Consider the following 24,764-nt stretch of genomic DNA (forward strand, 5'->3'; position numbering starts at 1 on the left):
CACACGACATTGAGGCACAGCACACCGGGGCACAGGACATCAGGGCACAGGGCACATCAGGGCACAGGACATCAGGGCAAAGCACATCAGGGCACGGGGCACATCAGGGCATGTGGCACATCAGGGCACGGGGCACATCAGGCCACATGGCACATCAGGGCACATAGCACATCAGGGCACGGGGCACATAGCACATCGGGGCACATCAGGGCACATGGCACATTATGGGGCACATAGCACATCAGGGCATGGGACACATCAGGGCACATAGCACATCAGGGCACGGGGCACATCAGGCCACATGGTACATCAGGGCACAGGGCACATAGCACATCAGGGCACATGGAACATCAGGGCATGGGGCACATGGCACATCAGGGCTCAGGGCACATAGCACATCAGGGCACGGGGCACATCAGGGCACATGGCACATCAGGGCACATTATGGCACATCTGGGCACATGATGGGGCACATCAGGGCACATAGCACATTAGGGCACATCAGGCTACATGGCACATTAGGGCACATGGCACATTAGAGCACTGGGCACATGGCACATTAGAGCACGGGGCACATTATGTGGCACATCATCAGGGTACATTGTGGGGCACATGGCACATTATGGGATCTATAATGTAAGGAAGATAGGGGGCGCTAGATACCATATTATTCAAGTGCTCTAAATAAATAAATAAATCTCCTGCATTACCAAAAAAATGGAAATGTAAGAAAGCTAGGGGGCGCTAGATACCATACTATTCAAGTGCTTTAAATAAATAAATATCCTGCATTACCAAAAAAATGAAAAACATAATAATGACAAATCATAATTAGATTACACATTGGAGTGCCCACAATAGTGAAACAAATATATAGTGATTGATTGTCCACATAAAAAAGTGTTTTGAAGTGGTTTGAAATGATATCTTTCAATAATATCCCAATCTTGTTGCTGTAAACGAAAGGTTTTCCATCACCAAAGGAAAATAAGAAAAAGGAAAACACCTCGAAGTAGTAGATATCTGCTTACCAGATACCAATGACTCCTTTAGTTAAAAAGAGAGTCACTAGCGCTTGTGCAGGGTTGTGCCTGCTCACATGGATGGCCGGACTGTGGTTGGTATTATAGGCATGGATCGTTCCCGTCAAGCTCATTCAAGATAGGATAAGGATACATAGGAAACAAAAACAGTCTCCATAGCGTAAAACCATTTATTAAAAAAGTAAACAAATTAAAAAGCCAAATGGCCGCTTACATTGGTGGGTGCCTACCCGGCACTGGGGCTGCTTGCATGTCAGGGTGACTTCACAGTCAGAAAAAGCCTTTCATGTCGCCTCCACGCTGGCGTGCGTTCCAGCTTACACAGGGGGGCAGCCAAAGGATCCGGATGTTGTTGGGTGATAGGACATGTGACCACGTGGTCACATGTCCTATCACCCAACAACATCCGGATCCGAACGTTCTTATCTCTCCTCTAATAGTATATACAGTATATCTCTTCTGTCTGTTATTCTCAGAGTGGATTAGATATTTTGCTCCCTAACCATATAGTTGGCTATTTTTATTTACCACTGCATAAAGATTTTTAAGAATAAATTGTCTTTTTTTAAAACTTTACATATTAACTAAATTATACACCACACTTTTTTTTTTAAAGTTATTAACCAATTAATCTAAACAGTAATCGACCAACTAATCGATTATGAAAATAATCATTAGTTGCAGCCCTAGTCAGGTTAATATAACCCAGCACAGTGTTCCCCCTTACATCAGAGTCTGCAGGATTACCCTTACAGTGCAAGGGGAACTTTGATGTAAAGGGGAGTGCTGCCGATCATGATGTAAAGGGGAATGCTGAAGAATTTGATGTAAAGGGGAACTCTTATGTAAGAGGGGGCTCTGGTGACCAGAGATCACCTTATATCAGATTGCACAGCATTCCCCTTTACATCAAAGTCTGCAGAGTTCCAACTTGCATTTAAAACGGAACTCTAATGTGGGGGGGGACCTCTGGTTAGAGATGGCCAGAGACTGTGCGGCCATGATACAAGAGATGGCCAGAGACTGTGCGGCCATGATACAAGGGATGGTCAGAGACTGTGCGGCCATGATACAAGGGATGGTCAGAGACTGTGCGGCCATAATACAAGAGATGGTCAGAGACTGTGCGGCCATGATACAAGGGATGGTCAGAGACTGTGCGGCCATGATACAAGGGATGATCAGAGACTGTGCGGCCATAATACAAGAGATGGTCAGAGACTGTGCGGCCATGATAGAAGAGATGGCCAGAGACTGTGCGGCCATGATACAAGAGATGGTCAGAGACTGTGCGGCCATAATACAAGAGATGGTCAGAGACTGTGCGGCCGTGATACAAGGGATGATCAGAGACTGTGCGGCCGTGATACAAGAGATGGCCAGAGACTGTGCGGCCATAATACAAGAGATGGTCAGAGACTGTGCGGCCATGATAGAAGAGATGGCCAGAGACTGTGCGGCCATGATACAAGAGATGGTCAGAGACTGTGCGGCCATAATACAAGAGATGGTCAGAGACTGTGCGGCCGTGATACAAGGGATGATCAGAGACTGTGCGGCCGTGATACAAGAGATGGCCAGAGACTGTGCGGCCATGATACAAGAGATGGTCAGAGACTGTGCGGCCATGATACAAGAGATGGTCAAAGACTGTGCGACCATGATACAAGGGAGGGTCAGAGACTGTGCGGCCATGATACAAGGGATGGTCAGAGACTGTGCGGCCATGATACAAGGGATGATACAAGAGATGGTCAGAGACTGTGCAGCCAGGATACAAGAGTTGGTCAGAGACTGTGCGGCCATGATACAAGGGATGGTCAGAGACTGTGCGGCCATGATACAAGAGATGGCCAGAGACTGTGCGGACATGATACAAGGGATGGTCAGAGACTGTGCGGCCATCATACAAGAGATGGTCAGAGACTGTGCGGACATGATACAAGGGATGGTCAGAGACTGTGTGGACATGATACAAGGGACGGTCAGAGACTGTGCGGACATGATACAAGGGATGGTCAGAGACTGTGCGGCCATCAAAGAGATGGTCAGAGACTGTGCGGACATGATACAAGGGATGGTCAGAGACTGTGTGGACATGATACAAGGGATGCCATGCAAAACAGTGTCGGCTTTGGTAGAAGTCTAGGACGGCGTTAGAGCCCGACATTGGCTGCAGCTGATGAGATGTTCTCAGTGTGAGGGGGGGTGGGGGGTTTCAGCTGGTTGGAACCTCCATTGCTTTACCCCAGTGTGTGCCAGCCTCCTCACCCTGCCCGCCTGGAGACACCCAGGGCCATCTTTAATATTGACTGGACCCTGGACAAACATTTTCCTGGCTCCCCCCCTACCAATTTCGCTCTCCACCCCAATATCCCAAAAAACAAACACGCACATAGACTTATCCAAAAAAACCTTTAATAATGTAAGCATAAAGATCTGGTTCACACTCACTGATTGCGCCAGGCTCACTGATTGGTTGCTAGAGGTTACTGTACAATATTACCACTCAATGATTGGTTGCTAAAGGTTACTGCACATCATTACCTCTCACTGGGTGGCAGGGCAGTATTGTGGTGTGTGATGCAACGGTTGGGGTACACTTGGTTGGATGGCAGCATTGGGGTGAGAGGCTGAGATCATATCTCCCCCTATAATAATAGGGGTAGGATGGGGATGTTGATGACAATGGGTGTGGTGGTAGGAAGCTGGCAGTGGGGTACAGGGGGATGGAGATAAAGAAGATGATGGGGTATGGTGGTTGGATGCTAGTAGTGGGGTACAGGGGGCTGATGGGTATGTTGATGAAAGGGGTCAGAGTGGTAGGATGTCAGAGGCGGGGTATGGGGACAATGATAGTGGATGGCATGATAGGAACCTGGCAGTGGAGTACAGGGGGATGAAGATGATGGGGTGGGGTGGTAGGAAGCTGGCAGCGGGGTTCGGGGGGGGGGGGGGTGAAGATGACACAGGGTGGGGTGGTAGGATGCTGGCAGTGGAGTACAGGGGGATGAAGATGACAGGGGTGGGGTGGTAGGAAGCTGGCAGAGGGGAACAGGGGAATGAAGATGACAGTGGTGGGGTGGTAGGAAGCTGGCAGAGGGGAACAGGGGAATGAAGATGACAGTGGTGGGGTGGTAGGAAGCTGGCAGAGGGAAACAGGGGGATAAAGATGACAGGGGTGGAGTGGTAGTAAGCTAGCAGAGGGGTGTAAGCTGGCAGAGGGGTGCAGGGGGGATGATGATGACAGGGGTGGTAGGAAGCTGGTACAGGGGGATGAAGATGGTGGGGTGGTAGGAAGCTGGCAGTAGAGTACAGGGGGGGGGGATAGGAAGCTGGCAGAGGAGTACAGGGGGGAAGATGACAGGGGTGGGGTGGTAGGAAGCTGGCAGAGGAGTGCAGGGGGATGAGGATGACGGGGTGGTAGGAAGCTGGCAGAGGGGTACAGGGGGATGAATATGACGGGATGGGGTGGTAGGAAGCTGGCAGAGGGGTACAGGGGTATGAGGATGGTGGGGTGGTAGGAAGCTGGCAGAGGAGTGCAGGGGGATGAAGATGATGGATGGGGTGGTAGGAAGCTGGCAGAGCGGTATAGGGAATCTGGTAAAGGGGTATGAAGATGACAGGGGGCGGGGTGGTAGGAAGCTGGTAGTGGAGTACAGGGGGGATGAAGATTACAGGGTGGGGTGGTAGGAAGCTAGCAGAGGGGAACAGGGGGATGAAGATGACACGGGATGGGGAGGTAGAAAGCTGGCAGAGGGATACAGAGAGATTAAGATGACAGGGGTGGGGTGGTAGGAAGCTGGTGGCAGAGGGGTACCGGGGGATGAAGATGACAGGGGTGGGGTGGTAGGAAGCTGGTGGCAGAGGGGTATCGGGGGATGAAGATGACAGGGGTGGGGTGGTAGGAAGCTGGTGGCAGAGGGGTACCGGGGGATGAAGATGACAGGGGTGGGGTGGTAGGAAGCTGGTGGCAGAGGGGTACCGGGGGATGAAGATGACAGGGGTGGGGTGGTAGGAAGCTGGTACAGGGGGGATGAAGATGGTGGGGTGGTAGGAAGCTGGCAGTAGAGTACGGGGGGGGGGGAATAGGAAGCTGGCAGAGGAGTACAGGGGGGAAGATGACAGGGGTGGGGTGGTAGGAAGCTGGTACAGGGGGGATGAAGATGGTGGGGTGGTAGGAAGCTGGCAGTAGAGTACAGGTGGGGTGGTAGGAAGCTGGCAGAGGAGTGCAGGGGGATGAAGATGATGGATGGGGTGGTAGGAAGAGCGGTATAGGGAATCTGGTAAAGGGGGATGAAGATGACAGGGGGTGGGGTGGTAGGAAGCTGGCAGTGGACTACAGGGGGGATGAAGATGGCGGGTGGGAGGAAGCTGGCAGAGGGGTGCAGGGGGGGGAAGATGACAGGGGGATGATGATGATGACGGGGTGGGATGGTGGCAGAGGGGTACAGGGGGATGAAGATGATGGATGGGGTGGTAGGAAGCTGGCAGAGCGGTATAGGGAATCTGGTAAAGGGGTATGAGGATGACAGGGGGTGGGGTGGTAGTAAGCTGGCAGAGGGGTACAGGGGGGATGATGATGACAGGGGGTAGGGTGGTGGGATGCCAGGCACAGGGAGATGATTAGGATAATAATGACAGGGGGTCAGTGGATGGCCTCATATGCCGGGTGGGATACATATCATCAGGGCTGGGTGTGGGGGGGTTGTCAGTATTGATTTTTGGGGCGCCCTCCTCGGTCTGGGGGTGAAGTCTTGCTGTACCTTGAGGCTCCCTGATGATCTCCTCTCTGACAAGTCCTCCTCTGCAGACGGTCCATCCTGCAGAGCGGATCGGAGAGGTATTATTATTATTATCTGAGCTCCCAGCTCTGCACATGGCAGGAGATGAGAGCAGAGCCCGGCAGAAGGGGAGGAGTTGGGGGAGGGGAGAACACGGAGCCGTCCACTGACCCTGAGAGCTCGGACGGTGCAGTGCTGAGTAGTCAGTCTGATACCGGAGGGGGAAAACTATAAAAACGCCGGTGCTGGGGACACCGACCGGGGACATTCCCTCCATGTCAGGGATAGTAAGCAGCCGGCGAGGCCTTAAGCGACCGTCTAATTAGAGAGCCGCCTCTGGTGACAACCCGAGCTCGGTGTCCTCCTGAGTCCGCTCTCCTCACACGGAACCGGAAGATAGTGGCTGCCATCACTTACACACGTGGCTGCCATCACTTACACACGTGGCTGCCATCACTTACACACGTGGCTGCCATCACTTACACACGTGACTTACACACGTGGCTGCCATCCCTTACCCACGTGATCGCCTTCCCTGCCCCACCGTCTCCATGGAGACCCAGCTCTGGAACCGTTATTTCTGCCAGACAGCCTCGATGACGTCACAGCGCAGCAAAGCCTATAAATAGCAGAGCAGGGCAGTAGCCGTTAGTCGTGTTCTGTGCGTCGAGGGAGGAAGTACCATTTCTGCTCTCTCCTCCTTGTCCATGTTCTATTCTCATCTGATTCTAATCTGTTATGAACCAAACCCCATCCGGACTGTATATCACCATTTCTGATAACTAATGGAGTTTATTCATTTTAAATAATAGAAATAGAAAGCTCCAGATTTGGGTATATGTGGGGACAAGACATCGCCTTGGCTGCACTATGTATGTATATATCCTAAATTAACTTCTCAGTTTAAACCAAGCAATTCCATTGCAGGGGCATTATAACAAAAACAAACTCCATGCAGATCTTCTATCAATCTGTTTAATGGAGTGATGTCATTGAAAAGATGGGACTTTAATGGTGCTTTTTTTATGGGTCTTTTCACAGGTACTGTTTTAATATCCCAAGTGGGTTAAAAACACTTACAGGATGGAGGAATAGAACAGGCACATCATGGAAGTTGTAAAAAACAGCATTGGAAGGGGTCACAGCGGAGGGAAGTCTTCAGAATGATGGATGTGTGACTCACTGGATCTATCACAGTCCGCAGCAGGATGAGACGCTGGAACGCTGTTGGAGCCGGCGTCATCAGCGCGGAGAGGAGAAGGACCCAGAAGTGATGTCAAATGCTGAGAGACTCTGTAACCAGCCTGGACCGCAGAGCGGAGGATGTGAGGTCATAAGAAAGGGACGCGTTTCGGAACTCTGGACGGTTCCTTTGTCAACCTCTGAATGCAGCTTATGAGTTGCCATGCCGCCTGCCACCAGATGCAGTTTGACACTTGTCAACAGATGCAGCTTGTCAATTGCCACGTCCCCTGCCACTAGATGCAGCTTTTCAACAGAAGCAGATTGTCACGTTCAACAGATGCAGCTTATGAGTTGCCATGTCGCCTGCCACCAGATGCAGTTTGACACTCGTCGACAATTATTCATTTTGAATAAGAGAAATAGAAAGCTCCAGATTTGGGTATATGAAGGGGACAAGACATCGCCTTGGCTGCACTATGTATGTATCTATCCTAAATTAACTTTTCAGTTTAAACCAAGCAAATCCATTGCAGGGGCATTATAACAAAAACAAACTCCATGCAGATCTTCTATCAATCTGTTTAATGGAGTGATGTCATTGAAAAGATGGGACTTTAATGGTGCTTTTTTATGGGTCTTTTCACAGGTAATTTGTCGGGGCGATGGATGGTGTTGGCAATTCCATTATCACTGCACCATAGTTGATATAGTGTCAGAATGATTGAAGCGCATTATTTCTATTCATTGTCAACCTCTGGTTTGTCAACCTCTGGATGCAGCTTATGAGTTGCCATGTCGTCTGCCACCAGATGCAGTTTGACACTCATCAACAGATGCAGCTTGTCAATTGCCACGTCACCTGCCACCAGATGCAGCTTGTCAACAGAAGCAGATTGTCACTTTCAACAGATTCTTAGATTGTAAGCTCTATGAGCAGGGACCTCTGATTCCTACTGTAATAAAATGTATTGTATTTGTACTGTCTACCCTCAAGTTGTAAAGCGCTATGTAAACTGTTGGCACTATATAAATCCTGTATAATAATAATAATAACAAATTCAGCTTATGAGTTGCCACGTCACCTGCCACCAGATGCAGCTTGTTAACAGAAGCAGATTGTCACTTTCAACAGAATCTTAGATTGTAAGCTCTAAGGAGCAGGGACCTTTGATTCCTACTGTATTAAAATGTATTTTATTTGTACTGTCTACCCTCAAGTTGTAAAGCGCTACGTAAACTGTTGGCACTATATAAATGCTGTATAATAATAATAATAACAAATGCAGCTTATGAGTTGCCACGTCACCTGCCACCAGATGCAGCTTGTCAACAGAAGCAGCTTGTCACTTGTCAACAGATGCAGCTTGGTGGAGGAGTACGAAGCACCCTCAGTTCCTCAATACTTTGGGGTGGAGGGGTAGGAGGGCATCCTCAGTGCCTTGATACTTTAACGTGGAGAGGTAGGAGGGCATTCTCAGTTCCTTAATACCTTGGAGTGGAGAGTTAGGAGGGCATCCTCAGTTCCTCAATACTTTGGGGTTGAGGGGTAGGACGGCTTCCATAGTTCCGTATTATTTGGGATGGATAGGTAGGAGGACATCCTCAGTTCCTTAATACCTTGGGGTAGAGAGTTAGGAGGGCTTCCTCAATGCCTCAATACTTTGGGGTAGGAGGGCACCCTCAGTTTCTCAATACTTTGGGGTAGAGGGGTAGGAGGGCATCCTCAGTGCCTTGATACTTTAACGTGGAGAGGTAGGAGGGCATTCTCAGTTCCTTAATACCTTGGAGTGGAGAGTTAGGAGGGCATCCTCAGTTCCTCAATACTTTGGGGTAGGAGGGCACCCTCAGTTTCTCAATACTTTGGGGTAGAGGGGTAGGAGGGCATCCTCAGTGCCTTGATACTTTAACATGGAGAGTTATGAGGGCATTCTCAGTTCCTTAATACCTTGGAGTGGAGAGTTAGGAGGGCATCCTCAGTTCCTCAATACTTTGGGGTTGAGGGGTAGGACGGCTTCCATAGTGCCGTATTATTTGGGGTGGATAGGTAGGAGGACCTCCTCAGTTCCTTAATACCTTGGGGTAGAGAGTTAGGAGGGCTTCCTCAATGCCTCAATACTTTGGGGTAGGAGGGCACCCTCAGTTTCTCAATACTTTGGGGTAGAGGGGTAGGAGGACATCCTCAGTGCCTTGATACTTTAACGTGGAGAGGTAGGAGGGCATTCTCAGTTCCTTAATACCTTGGAGTGGAGAGTTAGGAGGGCATCCTCAGTTCCTCAATACTTTGGGGTAGGAGGGCACCCTCAGTTTCTCAATACTTTGGGGTAGAGGGGTAGGAGGGCATCCTCAGTGCCTTGATACTTTAACGTGGAGGGGTAGGAGGGCATTCTCAGTTCCTTAATACCTTGGAGTGGAGAGTTAGGAGGGCATCCTCAGTTCCTCAATACTTTGGGGTTGAGGGGTAGGACGGCTTCCATAGTGCCGTATTATTTGGGGTGGATAGGTAGGAGGACATCCTCAGTTCCTTAATGCCTAGGGGTAGAGAGTTAGGAGGGCTTCCTCAGTGACTCAATACTTTGGGGTAGGAGGGCACCCTCAGTTTCTCAATACTTTGGGGTAGAGGGGTAGGAGGGCATCCTCAGTGCCTTGATACTTTAACGTGGAGAGGTAGGAGGGCATTCTCAGTTCCTTAATACCTTGGAGTGGAGAGTTAGGAGGACATCCTCAGTTCCTCAATACTTTGGGGTTGAGGGGTAGGACGGCTTCCATAGTGCCGTATTATTTGGGGTGGATAGGTAGGAGGACATCCTCAGTTTCTTAATACCTTGGAGTGGAGAGTTAGGAGGGCATCCTCAGTTCCTCAATACTTTGGGGTAGGAGTGCACCCTCAGTTTCTCAATACTTTGGGGTAGAGGGGTAGGAGGGCATCCTCAGTGCCTTGATACTTTAACGTGGAGAGGTAGGAGGGCATTCTCAGTTCCTTAATACCTTGGAGTGGAGAGTTAGGAGGGCATCCTCAGTTCCTCAATACTTTGGGGTAGGAGGGCACCCTCAGTTTCTCAATACTTTGGGGTAGAGGGGTAGGAGGGCATCCTCAGTGCCTTGATACTTTAACGTGGAGAGGTAGGAGGGCATTCTCAGTTCCTTAATACCTTGGAGTGGAGAGTTAGGAGGGCATCCTCAGTTCCTAAATACTTTGGGGTTGAGGGGTAGGACGGCTTCCATAGTGCCGTATTATTTGGGATGGATAGGTAGGAGGACATCCTCAGTTCCTTAATACCTTGGGGTAGAGAGTTAGGAGGGCTTCCTCAGTGCCTCAATACTTTGGGGTAGGATGGCACCCTCAGTTTCTCAATACTTTGGGGTAGAGGGGTAGGAGGGCATCCTCAGTGCCTTGATACTTTAACATGGAGAGGTAGGAGGGCATTCTCAGTTCCTTAATACCTTGGAGTGGAGAGTTAGGAGGGCATCCTCAGTTCCTAAATACTTTGGGGTTGAGGGGTAGGACGGCTTCCATAGTGCCGTATTATTTGGGAAGGATAGGTAGGAGGACATCCTCAGTTCCTTAATACCTTGGGGTAGAGAGTTAGGAGGGCTTCCTCAGTGCCTCAATACTTTGGGGTAGGATGGCACCCTCAGTTTCTCAATACTTTGGGGTAGAGGGGTAGGAGGGCATCCTCAGTGCCTTGATACTTTAACATGGAGAGGTAGGAGGGCATTCTCAGTTCCTTAATACCTTGGAGTGGAGAGTTAGGAGGGCATCCTCAGTTTCTCAATACTTTGGGGTTGAGGGGTAGGACGGCTTCCATAGTGCCGTATTATTTGGGGTGGATAGGTAGGAGGACATCCTCAGTTCCTTAATACCTTGGGGTAGAGAGTTAGGAGGGCTTCCTCAGTGCCTCAATACTTTGGGGTAGGAGGGCACCCTCAGTTTCTCAATACTTTGGGGTAGAGGGGTAGGAGCGCATCCTCAGTGCCTTGATACTTTAACGTGGAGAGGTAGGAGGGCATTCTCAGTTCCTTAATACCTTGGAGTGGAGAGTTAGGAGGGCATCCTCAGTTCCTCAATACTTTGGGGTAGGAGGGCACCCTCAGTTTCTCAATACTTTGGGGTAGAGGGGTAGGAGGGCATCCTCAGTGCCTTGATACTTTAACGTGGAGAGGTAGGAGGGCATTCTCAGTTCCTTAATACCTTGGAGTGGAGAGTTAGGAGGGCATCCTCAGTTCCTCAATACTTTGGGGTTGAGGGGTAGGACGGCTTCCATAGTGCCGTATTATTTGGGATGGATAGGTAGGAGGACATCCTCAGTTCCTTAATACCTTGGGGTAGAGAGTTAGGAGGGCTTCCTCAGTGCCTCAATACTTTGGGGTAGGAGGGCACCCTCAGTTTCTCAATACTTTGGGGTAGAGGGGTAGGAGGGCATCCTCAGTGCCTTGATACTTTAACGTGGAGAGGTAGGAGGGCATTCTCAGTTCCTTAATACCTTGGAGTGGAGAGTTAGGAGGGCATCTTGAGTTCCTCAATACTTTGGGGTTGAGGGGTAGGACGGCTTCCATAGGGCCGTATTATTTGGGGTGGATAGGTAGGAGGACATCCTCAGTTCCTTAATACCTTGGGGTAGAGAGTGAGGAGGGCTTCCCAAATGCCTCAATACTTTGGGGTAGGAGGGCACCCTCAGTTTCTCAATACTTTGGGGTAGAGGGGTAGGAGGGCATCCTCAGTGCCTTGATACTTTAACGTGGAGAGGTAGGAGGGCATTCTCAGTTCCTTAATACCTTGGAGTGGAGAGTTAGGAGGGCATCCTCAGTTCCTCAATACTTTGGGGTAGGAGGGCACCCTCAGTTTCTCAATACTTTGGGGTAGAGGGGTAGGAGGGCATTGTTAGTTCCTTAATACCTTGGAGTGGAGAGTTAGGAGGGCATCCTCAGTTCTTAAATACTTTGGGGTTGAGGGGTAGGACGGCTTCCATAGTGCCGTATTATTTGGGATGGATAGGTAGGAGGACATCCTCAGTTCCTTAATACCTTGGGGTAGAGAGTTAGGAGGGCTTCCTCAGTGCCTCAATACTTTGGGGTAGGAGGGCACCCTCAGTTTCTCAATACTTTGGGGTAGAGGGGTAGGAGGGCATCCTCAGTGCCTTGATACTTTAACGTGGAGAGGTAGGAGGGCATTCTCAGTTCCTTAATACCTTGGAGTGGAGAGTTAGGAGGGCATCCTCAGTTCCTCAATACTTTGGGGTTGAGGGGTAGGACGGCTTCCATAGTGCCGTATTATTTGGGATGGATAGGTAGGAGGACATCCTCAGTTCCTTAATACCTTGGGGTAGAGAGTTAGGAGGGCTTCCTCAGTGCCTCAATACTTTGGGGTAGGAGGGCACCCTCAGTTTCTCAATACTTTGGGGTAGAGGGGTAGGAGGGCATCCTCAGTGCCTTGATACTTTAACGTGGAGAGGTAGGAGGGCATTCTCAGTTCCTTAATACCTTGGGGTAGAGAGTTAGGAGGGCTTCCTCAGTGCCTCAATACTTTGGGGTAGGAGGGCACCCTCAGTTTCTCAATACTTTGGGGTAGAGGGGTAGGAGGACATCCTCAGTGCCTTGATACTTTAACGTGGAGAGGTAGGAGGGCATTCTCAGTTCCTTAATACCTTGGAGTGGAGAGTTAGGAGGGCATCCTCAGTTCCTCAATACTTTGGGGTTGAGGGGTAGGACGGCTTCCATAGTGCCTTATTATTTGGGGTGGATAGGTAGGAGGACATCCTCAGTTTCTTAATACCTTGGAGTGGAGAGTTAGGAGGGCATCCTCAGTTCCTCAATACTTTGGGGTAGGAGGGCACCCTCAGTTTCTCAATACTTTGGGGTAGAGGGGTAGGAGGGCATCCTCAGTGCCTTGATACTTTAACGTGGAGAGGTAGGAGGGCATTCACAGTTCCTTAATACCTTGGAGTGGAGAGTTAGGAGGGCATCCTCAGTTCCTCAATACTTTGGGGTAGGAGGGCACCCTCAGTTTCTCAATACTTTGGGGTAGAGGGGTAGGAGGGCATCCTCAGTGCCTTGATACTTTAACGTGGAGAGGTAGGAGGGCATTCTCAGTTCCTTAATACCTTGGAGTGGAGAGTTAGGAGGGCATCCTCAGTTCCTAAATACTTTGGGGTTGAGGGGTAGGACGGCTTCCATAGTGCCGTATTATTTGGGATGGATAGGTAGGAGGACATCCTCAGTTCCTTAATACCTTGGGGTAGAGAGTTAGGAGGGCTTCCTCAGTGCCTCAATACTTTGGGGTAGGATGGCACCCTCAGTTTCTCAATACTTTGGGGTAGAGGGGTAGGAGGGCATCCTCAGTGCCTTGATACTTTAACATGGAGAGGTAGGAGGGCATTCTCAGTTCCTTAATACCTTGGAGTGGAGAGTTAGGAGGGCATCCTCAGTTCCTAAATACTTTGGGGTTGAGGGGTAGGACGGCTTCCATAGTGCCGTATTATTTGGGAAGGATAGGTAGGAGGACATCCTCAGTTCCTTAATACCTTGGGGTAGAGAGTTAGGAGGGCTTCCTCAGTGCCTCAATACTTTGGGGTAGGATGGCACCCTCAGTTTCTCAATACTTTGGGGTAGAGGGGTAGGAGGGCATCCTCAGTGCCTTGATACTTTAACATGGAGAGGTAGGAGGGCATTCTCAGTTCCTTAATACCTTGGAGTGGAGAGTTAGGAGGGCATCCTCAGTTTCTCAATACTTTGGGGTTGAGGGGTAGGACGGCTTCCATAGTGCCGTATTATTTGGGGTGGATAGGTAGGAGGACATCCTCAGTTCCTTAATACCTTGGGGTAGAGAGTTAGGAGGGCTTCCTCAGTGCCTCAATACTTTGGGGTAGGAGGGCACCCTCAGTTTCTCAATACTTTGGGGTAGAGGGGTAGGAGGGCATCCTCAGTGCCTTGATTCTTTAACGTGGAGAGGTAGGAGGGCATTCTCAGTTCCTTAATACCTTGGAGTGGAGAGTTAGGAGGGCAACCTCAGTTCCTCAATACTTTGGGGTAGGAGGGCACCCTCAGTTTCTCAATACTTTGGGGTAGAGGGGTAGGAGGGCATCCTCAGTGCCTTGATACTTTAACGTGGAGAGGTAGGAGGGCATTCTCAGTTCCATAATACCTTGGAGTGGAGAGTTAGGAGGGCATCCTCAGTTCCTCAATACTTTGGGGTTGAGGGGTAGGACGGCTTACATAGTGCCGTATTATTTGGATTGGATAGGTAGGAGGACATCCTCAGTTCCTTAATACCTTGGGGTAGAGAGTTAGGAGGGCTTCCTCAGTGCCTCAATACTTTGGGGTAGGAGGGCACCCTCAGTTTCTCAATACTTTGGGGTAGAGGGGTAGGAGCGCATCCTCAGTGCCTTGATACTTTAACGTGGAGAGGTAGGAGGGCATTCTCAGTTCCTTAATACCTTGGAGTGGAGAGTTAGGAGGGCATCCTCAGTTCCTCAATACTTTGGGGTAGGAGGGCACCCTCAGTTTCTCAATACTTTGGGGTAGAGGGGTAGGAGGGCATCCTCAGTGCCTTGATACTTTAACGTGGAGAGGTAGGAGGGCATTCTCAGTTCCTTAATACCTTGGAGTGGAGAGTTAGGAGGGCATCCTCAGTTCCTCAATACTTTGGGGTTGAGGGGTAGGACGGCTTCCATAGTGCCGTATTATTTGGGATGGATAGGTAGGAGGACATCCTCAGTTCCTTAATACCTTGGGGTAGAGCGTTAGGAGGGCTTCCTCAGTGCCTCAATACTTTGGGGTAGGAGGGCACCCTCAGTTTCTCAATACTTTGGGGTAGAGGGGTAGGAGGGCATCCTCAGTGCCTTGATACTTTAACGTGGAGAGGTAGGAGGGCATTCTCAGTTCCTTAATACCTTGGAGTGGAGAGTTAGGAGGGCATCTTGAGTTCCTCAATACTTTGGGGTTGAGGGGTAGGACGGCTTCCATAGGGCCGTATTATTTGGGGTGGATAGGTAGGAGGACATCCTCAGTTCCTTAATACCTTGAGGTAGAGAGTTAGGAGGGCTTCCCAAATGCCTCAATACTTTGGGGTAGGAGGGCACCCTCAGTTTCTCAATACTTTGGGGTAGAGGGGTAGGAGGACATCCTCAGTGCCTTGATACTTTAACGTGGAGAGGTAGGAGGGCATTCTCAGTTCCTTAATACCTTGGAGTGGAGAGTTAGGAGGGCATCCTCAGTTCCTCAATACTTTGGGGTAGGAGGGCACCCTCAGTTTCTCAATACTTTGGGGTAGAGGGGTAGGAGGGCATCCTCAGTGCCTTGATACTTTAACGTGGAGGGGTAGGAGGGCATTCTCAGTTCCTTAATACCTTTGAGTGGAGAGTTAGGAGGGCATCCTCAGTTCCTCAATACTTTGGGGTTGAGGGGTAGGACGGCTTCCATAGTGCCGTATTATTTGGGGTGGATAGGTAGGAGGACATCCTCAGTTCCTTAATACCTTGGGGTAGAGAGTTAGGAGGGCTTCCTCAGTGCCTCAATACTTTGGGGTAGGAGGGCACCCTCAGTTTCTCAATACTTTGGGGTAGAGGGGTAGGAGGGCATCCTCAGTGCCTTGATACTTTAACGTGGAGAGGTAGGAGGGCATTCTCAGTTCCTTAATACCTTGGAGTGGAGAGTTAGGAGGGCATCCTCAGTTCCTCAATACTTTGGTGTAGGAGGGAACCCTCAGTTTCTCAATACTTTGGGGTAGAGGGGTAGGAGGGCATCCTCAGTGCCTTGATACTTTAACGTGGAGAGGTAGGAGGGCATTCTCAGTTCCTTAATACCTTGGAGTGGAGAATTAGGAGGACATCCTCAGTTCCTCAATACTTTGGGGTTGAGGGGTAAGACGGCTTCCATAGTGCCGTATTATTTGGGGTGGATAGGTAGGAGGATATCCTCAGTTCCTTAATACCTTGGAGTGGAGAGTTAGGAGGGCATCCTCTGTTCCTCAATACTTTGGGGTAGGAGGGCACCCTCAGTTTCTCAATACTTTGGGGTAGAGGGGTAGGAGGGCATCCTCAGTGCCTTGATACTTTAACGATGAGAGGTAGGAGGGCATTCTCAGTTCCTTAATACCTTGGAGTGGAGAGTTAGGAGGGCATCCTCAGTTCTTAAATACTTTGGGGTTGAGGGGTAGGACGGCTTCCATAGTGCCGTATTATTTGGGATGGATAGGTAGGAGGACATCCTCAGTTCCTTAATACCTTGGGGTAGAGAGTTAGGAGGGCTTCCTCAGTGCCTCAATACTTTGGGGTAGGAGGGCACCCTCAGTTTCTCAATACTTTGGGGTAGAGGGGTAGGAGGGCATCCTCAGTGCCTTGATACTTTAACGTGGAGAGGTAGGAGGGCATTCTCAGTTCCTTAATACCTTGGAGTGGAGAGTTAGGAGGGCATCCTCAGTTCCTCAATACTTTGGGGTTGAGGGGTAGGACGGCTTCCATAGTGCCGTATTATTTGGGATGGATAGGTAGGAGGACATCCTCAGTTCCTTAATACCTTGGGGTAGAGAGTTAGGAGGGCTTCCTCAGTGCCTCAATACTTTGGGGTAGGAGGGCACCCTCAGTTTCTCAATACTTTGGGGTAGAGGGGTAGGAGGGCATCCTCAGTGCCTTGATACTTTAACGTGGAGAGGTAGGAGGGCATTCTCAGTTCCTTAATACCTTGGGGTAGAGAGTTAGGAGGGCTTCCTCAGTGCCTCAATACTTTGGGGTAGGAGGGCACCCTCAGTTTCTCAATACTTTGGGGTAGAGGGGTAGGAGGACATCCTCAGTGCCTTGATACTTTAACGTGGAGAGGTAGGAGGGCATTCTCAGTTCCTTAATACCTTGGAGTGGAGAGTTAGGAGGGCATCCTCAGTTCCTCAATACTTTGGGGTTGAGGGGTAGGACGGCTTCCATAGTGCCTTATTATTTGGGGTGGATAGGTAGGAGGACATCCTCAGTTTCTTAATACCTTGGAGTGGAGAGTTAGGAGGGCATCCTCAGTTCCTCAATACTTTGGGGTAGGAGGGCACCCTCAGTTTCTCAATACTTTGGGGTAGAGGGGTAGGAGGGCATCCTCAGTGCCTTGATACTTTAACGTGGAGAGGTAGGAGGGCATTCTCAGTTCCTTAATACCTTGGAGTGGAGAGTTAGGAGGGCATCCTCAGTTCCTCAATACTTTGGGGTAGGAGGGCACCCTCAGTTTCTCAATACTTTGGGGTAGAGGGGTAGGAGGGCATCCTCAGTGCCTTGATACTTTAACGTGGAGAGGTAGGAGGGCATTCTCAGTTCCTTAATACCTTGGAGTGGAGAGTTAGGAGGGCATCCTCAGTTCCTAAATACTTTGGGGTTGAGGGGTAGGACGGCTTCCATAGTGCCGTATTATTTGGGATGGATAGGTAGGAGGACATCCTCAGTTCCTTAATACCTTGGGGTAGAGAGTTAGGAGGGCTTCCTCAGTGCCTCAATACTTTGGGGTAGGATGGCACCCTCAGTTTCTCAATACTTTGGGGTAGAGGGGTAGGAGGGCATCCTCAGTGCCTTGATACTTTAACATGGAGAGGTAGGAGGGCATTCTCAGTTCCTTAATACCTTGGAGTGGAGAGTTAGGAGGGCATCCTCAGTTCCTAAATACTTTGGGGTTGAGGGGTAGGACGGCTTCCATAGTGCCGTATTATTTGGGAAGGATAGGTAGGAGGACATCCTCAGTTCCTTAATACCTTGGGGTAGAGAGTTAGGAGGGCTTCCTCAGTGCCTCAATACTTTGGGGTAGGATGGCACCCTCAGTTTCTCAATACTTTGGGGTAGAGGGGTAGGAGGGCATCCTCAGTGCCTTGATACTTTAACATGGAGAGGTAGGAGGGCATTCTCAGTTCCTTAATACCTTGGAGTGGAGAGTTAGGAGGGCATCCTCAGTTTCTCAATACTTTGGGGTTGAGGGGTAGGACGGCTTCCATAGTGCCGTATTATTTGGGGTGGATAGGTAGGAGGACATCCTCAGTTCCTTAATACCTTGGGGTAGAGAGTTAGGAGGGCTTCCTCAGTGCCTCAATACTTTGGGGTAGGAGGGCACCCTCAGTTTCTCAATACTTTGGGGTAGAGGGGTAGGAGGGCATCCTCAGTGCCTTGATACTTTAACGTGGAGAGGTAGGAGGGCATTCTCAGTTCCTTAATACCTTGGAGTGGAGAGTTAGGAGGGCAACCTCAGTTCCTCAATACTTTGGGGTAGGAGGGCACCCTCAGTTTCTCAATACTTTGGGGTAGAGGGGTAGGAGGGCATCCTCAGTGCCTTGATACTTTAACGTGGAGAGGTAGGAGGGCATTCTCAGTTCCATAATACCTTGGAGTGGAGAGTTAGGAGGGCATCCTCAGTTCCTCAATACTTTGGGGTTGAGGGGTAGGACGGCTTACATAGTGCCGTATTATTTGGATTGGATAGGTAGGAGGACATCCTCAGTTCCTTAATACCTTGGGGTAGAGAGTTAGGAGGGCTTCCTCAGTGCCTCAATACTTTGGGGTAGGAGGGCACCCTCAGTTTCTCAATACTTTGGGGTAGAGGGGTAGGAGCGCATCCTCAGTGCCTTGATACTTTAACGTGGAGAGGTAGGAGGGCATTCTCAGTTCCTTAATACCTTGGAGTGGAGAGTTAGGAGGGCATCCTCAGTTCCTCAATACTTTGGGGTTGAGGGGTAGGACGGCTTCCATAGTGCCGTATTATTTGGGATGGATAGGTAGGAGGACATCCTCAGTTCCTTAATACCTTGGGGTAGAGAGTTAGGAGGGCTTCCTCAGTGCCTCAATACTTTGGGGTAGGAGGGCACCCTCAGTTTCTCAATACTTTGGGGTAGAGGGGTAGGAGGGCATCCTCAGTGCCTTGATACTTTAACGTGGAGAGGTAGGAGGGCATTCTCAGTTCCTTAATACCTTGGAGTGGAGAGTTAGGAGGGCATCCTCAGTTCCTCAATACTTTGGGGTAGGAGGGCACCCTCAGTTTCTCAATACTTTGGGGTAGAGGGGTAGGAGGGCATCCTCAGTGCCTTGATACTTTAACGTGGAGAGGTAGGAGGGCATTCTCAGTTCCTTAATACCTTGGAGTGGAGAGTTAGGAGGGCATCCTCAGTTCCTCAATACTTTGGGGTTGAGGGGTAGGACGGCTTCCATAGTGCCGTATTATTTGGGATGGATAGGTAGGAGGACATCCTCAGTTCCTTAATACCTTGGGGTAGAGAGTTAGGAGGGCTTCCTCAGTGCCTCAATACTTTGGGGTAGTAGGGCACCCTCAGTTTCTCAATACTTTGGGGTAGAGGGGTAGGAGGGCATCCTCAGTGCCTTGATACTTTAACGTGGAGAGGTAGGAGGGCATTCTCAGTTCCTTATTACCTTGGAGTGGAGAGTTAGGAGGGCATCCTCAGTTCCTCAATACTTTGGGGTAGGAGGGCACCCTCAGTTTCTCAATACTTTGGGGTAGAGGGGTAGGAGGGCATCCTCAGTGCCTTGATACTTTAACGTGGAGAGGTAGGAGGGCATTCTCAGTTCCTTAATACCTTGGAGTGGAGAGTTAGGAGGGCATCCTCAGTTCCTCAATACTTTGGGGTTGAGGGGTAGGACGGCTTCCATAGTGCCGTATTATTTGGGATGGATAGGTAGGAGGACATCCTCAGTTCCTTAATACCTTGGGGTAGAGAGTTAGGAGGGCTTCCTCAGTGCCTCAATTCTTTGGGGTAGGATGGCACCCTCAGTTTCTCAATACTTTGGGGTAGAGGGGTAGGAGGGCATCCTCAGTGCCTTGATACTTTAACATGGAGAGGTAGGAGGGCATTCTCAGTTCCTTAATACCTTGGAGTGGAGAGTTAGGAGGGCATCCTCAGTTCCTCAATACTTTGGGGTTGAGGGGTAGGACGGCTTCCATAGTGCCGTATTATTTGGGGTGGATAGGTAGGAGGACATCCTCAGTTCCTTAATACCTTGGGGTAGAGAGTTAGGAGGGCTTCCTCAGTGCCTCAATACTTTGGGGTAGGAGGGCACCCTCAGTTTCTCAATACTTTGGGGTAGAGGGGTAGGAGGACATCCTCAGTGCCTTGATACTTTAACGTGGAGAGGTAGGAGGGCATTCTCAGTTCCTTAATACCTTGGAGTGGAGAGTTAGGAGGGCATCCTCAGTTCCTCAATACTTTGGGGTAGGAGGGCACCCTCAGTTTCTCAATACTTTGGGGTAGAGGGGTAGGAGGGCATCCTCAGTGCCTTGATACTTTAACGTGGAGAGGTAGGAGGGCATTCTCAGTTCCTTAATACCTTGGAGTGGAGAGTTAGGAGGGCATCCTCAGTTCCTCAATACTTTGGGGTTGAGGGGTAGGACGGATTCCATAGTGCCGTATTATTTGAGATGGATAGGTAGGAGGACATCCTCAGTTCCTTAATACCTTGGGGTAGAGAGTTAGGAGGGCTTCCTCAGTGCCTCAATACTTTGGGGTAGGAGGACACCCTCAGTTTCTCAATACTTTGGGGTAGAGGGGTAGGAGGGCATCCTCAGTGCCTTGATACTTTAACGTGGAGAGGTAGGAGGGCATTCTCAGTCCCTTAATACCTTGGAGTGGAGAGTTAGGAGGGCATCCTCAGTTCCTCAATACTTTGGGGTTGAGGGGTAGGACGGCTTCCATAGTGCCGTATTATTTGGGGTGGATAGGTAGGAGGACATCCTCAGTTCCTTAATACCTTGGGGTAGAGAGTTAGGAGGGCTTCCTCAGTGCCTCAATACTTTGTGGTAGGAGGGCACCCTCAGTTTCTCAATACTTTGGGGTAGAGGGGTAGGAGGGCATCCTCAGTGCCTTGATACTTTAACGTGGAGAGGTAGGAGGGCATTCTCAGTTCCTTAATACCTTGGAGTGGAGAGTTAGGAGGGCATCCTCAGTTCCTCAATACTTTGGGGTAGGAGGGAACCCTCAGTTTCTCAATACTTTGGGGTAGAGGGGTAGGAGGGCATCCTCAGTGCCTTGATACTTTAACGTGGAGAGGTAGGAGGGCATTCTCAGTTCCTTAATACCTTGGAGTGGAGAGTTAGGAGGACATCCTCAGTTCCTCAATACTTTGGGGTTGAGGGGTAGGACGGCTTCCATAGTGCCGTATTATTTGGGGTGGATAGGTAGGAGGACATCCTCAGTTCCTTAATACCTTGGAGTGGAGAGTTAGGAGGGCATCCTCAGTTCCTCAATACTTTGGGGTAGGAGGGCACCCTCAGTTTCTCAATACTTTGGGGTAGAGGGGTAGGAGGGCATCCTCAGTGCCTTGATACTTTAACGTGGAGAGGTAGCAGGGCATTCTCAGTTCCTTAATACCTTGGAGTGGAGAGTTAGGAGGGCATCCTCAGTTCCTCAATACTTTGGGGTAGGAGGGCACCCTCAGTTTCTCAATACTTTGGGGTAGAGGGGTAGGAGGGCATCCTCAGTGCCTTGATACTTTAACGTGGAGAGGTAGGAGGGCATTCTCAGTTCCTTAATACCTTGGAGTGGAGAGTTAGGAGGGCATCCTCAGTTTCTCAATACTTTGGGGTTGAGGGGTAGGACGGCTTCCATAGTGCCGTATTATTTGGGATGGATAGGTAGGAGGACATCCTCAGTTCCTTAATACCTTGGGGTAGAGAGTTAGGAGGGCTTCCTCAGTGCCTCAATACTTTGGGGTAGGATGGCACCCTCAGTTTCTCAATACTTTGGGGTAGAGGGGTAGGAGGGCATCCTCAGTGCCTTGATACTTTAACATGGAGAGGTAGGAGGGCATTCTCAGTTCCTTAATACCTTGGAGTGGAGAGTTAGGAGGGCATCCTCAGTTCCTCAATACTTTGGGGTTGAGGGGTAGGACGGCTTCCATAGTGCCGTATTATTTGGGGTGGATAGGTAGGAGGACATCCTCAGTTCCTTAATACCTTGGGGTAGAGAGTTAGGAGGGCTTCCTCAGTGCCTCAATACTTTGGGGTAGGAGGGCACCCTCAGTTTCTCAATACTTTGGGGTAGAGGGGTAGGAGGGCATCCTCAGTGCCTTGATACTTTAATGTGGAGAGGTAGGAGGGCATTCTCAGTTCCTTAATACCTTGGAGTGGAGAGTTAGGAGGCCATCCTCAGTTCCTCAATACTTTGGGGTAGGAGGGCACCCTCAGTTTCTCAATACTTTGGGGTAGAGGGGTAGGAGGGCATCCTCAGTGCCTTGATACTTTAACGTGGAGAGGTAGGAGGGCATTCTCAGTTCCTTAATACCTTGGAGTGGAGAGTTAGGAGGGCATCCTCAGTTCCTCAATACTTTGGGGTTGAGGGGTAGGACGGCTTCCATAGTGCCGTATTATTTGGGGTGGATAGGTAGGAGGACCTCCTCAGTTCCTTAATACCTTGGGGTAGAGAGTTAGGAGGGCTTCCTCAGTGCCTCAATACTTTGGGGTAGGAGGGCACCCTCACTTTCTCAATACTTTGTTGTAGAGGGGTAGGAGGACATCCTCAGTGCCTTGATACTTTAACGTGGAGAGGTAGGAGGGCATTCTCAGTTCCTTAATACCTTGGAGTGGAGAGTTAGGAGGGCATCCTCAGTTCCTCAATACTTTGGGGTAGGAGGGCACCCTCAGTTTCTCAATACTTTGGGGTAGAGGGGTAGGAGGGCATCCTCAGTGCCTTGATACTTTAACGTGGAGGGGTAGGAGGGCATTCTCAGTTCCTTAATACCTTGGAGTGGAGAGTTAGGAGGGCATCCTCAGTTCCTCAATACTTTGGGGTTGAGGGGTAGGACGGCTTCCATAGTGCCGTATTATTTGGGGTGGATAGGTAGGAGGACATCCTCAGTTCCTTAATACCTTGGGTTAGAGAGTTAGGAGGGCTTCCTCAGTGCCTCAATACTTTGGGGTAGGATGGCACCCTCAGTTTCTCAATACTTTGGGGTAGAGGGATAGGAGGGCATCCTCAGTGCCTTGATACTTTAACGTGGAGAGGTAGGAGGGCATTCTCAGTTCCTTAATACCTTGGAGTGGAGAGTTAGGAGGGCATCCTCAGTTCCTCAATACTTTGGGGTTGAGGGGTAGGACGGCTTCCATAGTGCCGTATTATTTGGGGTGGATAGGTAGGAGGACATCCTCAGTTCCTTAATACCTTGGAGTGGAGAGTTAGGAGGGCATCCTCAGTTCCTCAATACTTTGTGGTAGGAGGGCACCCTCAGTTTCTGAATACTTTGGGGTAGAGGGGTAGGAGGGCATCCTCAGTGCCTTGATACTTTAACGTGGAGAGGTAGGAGGGCATTCTCAGTTCCTTAATACCTTGGAGTGGAGAGTTAGGAGGGCATCCTCAGTTCCTCAATACTTTGGGGTAGGAGGGCACCCTCAGTTTCTTAATACTTTGGGGTAGAGGGTTAGGAGGGCATCCTCAGTGCCTTGATACTTTAACGTGGAGAGGTAGGAGGGCATTGTCAGTTCCTTAATACCTTGGAGTGGAGAGTTAGGAGGGCATCCTCAGTTCCTCAATACTTTGGGGTTGAGGGGTAGGATGGCTTCCATAGTGCCGTATTATTTGGGATGGATAGGTAGGAGGACATCCTCAGTTCCTTAATACCTTGGGGTAGAGAGTTAGGAGGGCTTCCTCAGTGCCTCAATACTTTGGGGTAGGAGGGCACCCTCAGTTTCTCAATACTTTGGGGTAGAGGGGTAGGAGGGCATCCTCAGTGCCTTGATACTTTAACATGGAGAGGTAGGAGGGCATTCTCAGTTCCTTAATACCTTGAAGTGGAGAGTTAGGAGGGCATCCTCAGTTCCTCAATACTTTGGGGTTGAGGGGTAGGACGGCTTCCATAGTGCCGTATTATTTGGGGTGGATAGGTAGGAGGACATCCTCAGTTCCTTAATACCTTGGGGTAGAGAGTTAGGAGGGCTTCCTCAGTGCCTCAATACTTTGGGGTAGGAGGGCACCTTCAGTTTCTCAATACTTTGGGGTAGAGGGGTAGGAGGACATCCTCAGTGCCTTGATACTTTAACATGGAGAGGTAGGAGGGCATTCTCAGTTCCTTAATACCTTGGAGTGGAGAGTTAGGAGGGCATCCTCAGTTCCTCAATACTTTGGGGTAGGAGGGCACCCTCAGTTTCTCAATACTTTGGGGTAGAGGGGTAGGAGGGCATCCTCAGTGCCTTGATACTTTAACGTGGAGAAGTAGGAGGGCATTCTCAGTTCCTTAATACCTTGGAGTGGAGAGTTAGGAGGGCATCCTCAGTTCCTCAATACTTTGGGGTTGAGGGGTAGGACGGCTTCCATAGTGCCGTATTATTTGGGATGGATAGGTAGGAGGACATCCTCAGTTCCTTAATACCTTGGGGTAGAGAGTTAGGAGGGCTTCCTCAGTGCCTCAATACTTTGGGGTAGGAGGGCACCCTCAGTTTCTCAATACTTTGGGGTAGAGGGGTAGGAGGGCATCCTCAGTGCCTTGATACTTTAACGTGGAGAGGTAGGAGGGCATTCTCAGTTCCTTAATACCTTGGAGTGGAGAGTTAGGAGGGCATCCTCAGTTCCTCAATACTTTGGGGTAGGAGGGCACCCTCAGTTTCTCAATACTTTGGGGTAGAGGGGTAGGAGGGCATCCTCAGTGCCTTGATACTTTAACGTGGAGAGGTAGGAGGGCATTCTCAGTTCCTTAATACCTTGGAGTGGAGAGTTAGGAGGGCATCCTCAGTTCCTCAATACTTTGGGGTTGAGGGGTAGGACGGCTTCCATAGTGCCGTATTATTTGGGGTGGATAGGTAGGAG

At 50.0% G+C, this 24,764-nt stretch overlaps 1 long non-coding RNA gene across 3 annotated transcripts in view; it reads left to right on the forward strand.

Annotated features, from left to right (window-relative positions):
* Positions 1-5,936: 5,936 nt before the first annotated feature.
* Positions 5,937-24,764, forward strand: part of LOC141133413 (uncharacterized) — a 1,430,344-nt gene continuing 1,411,516 nt past the window's right edge. For 2 of the 3 annotated variants that reach the window (XR_012243065.1, XR_012243068.1), the window contains exons 1-2: positions 5,937-6,699; positions 6,869-7,490. This is a non-coding gene — a long non-coding RNA (uncharacterized lncRNA). The remainder of the gene's footprint in view (positions 6,700-6,868; positions 7,491-24,764) is intronic. The other variant, XR_012243069.1, reaches the window with a different exon arrangement.

This window comes from Aquarana catesbeiana, linkage group LG03 (assembly GCF_042186555.1).
Source record: "Aquarana catesbeiana isolate 2022-GZ linkage group LG03, ASM4218655v1, whole genome shotgun sequence".
In the NCBI taxonomy this organism is placed as follows: domain Eukaryota; kingdom Metazoa; phylum Chordata; class Amphibia; order Anura; family Ranidae; genus Aquarana; species Aquarana catesbeiana.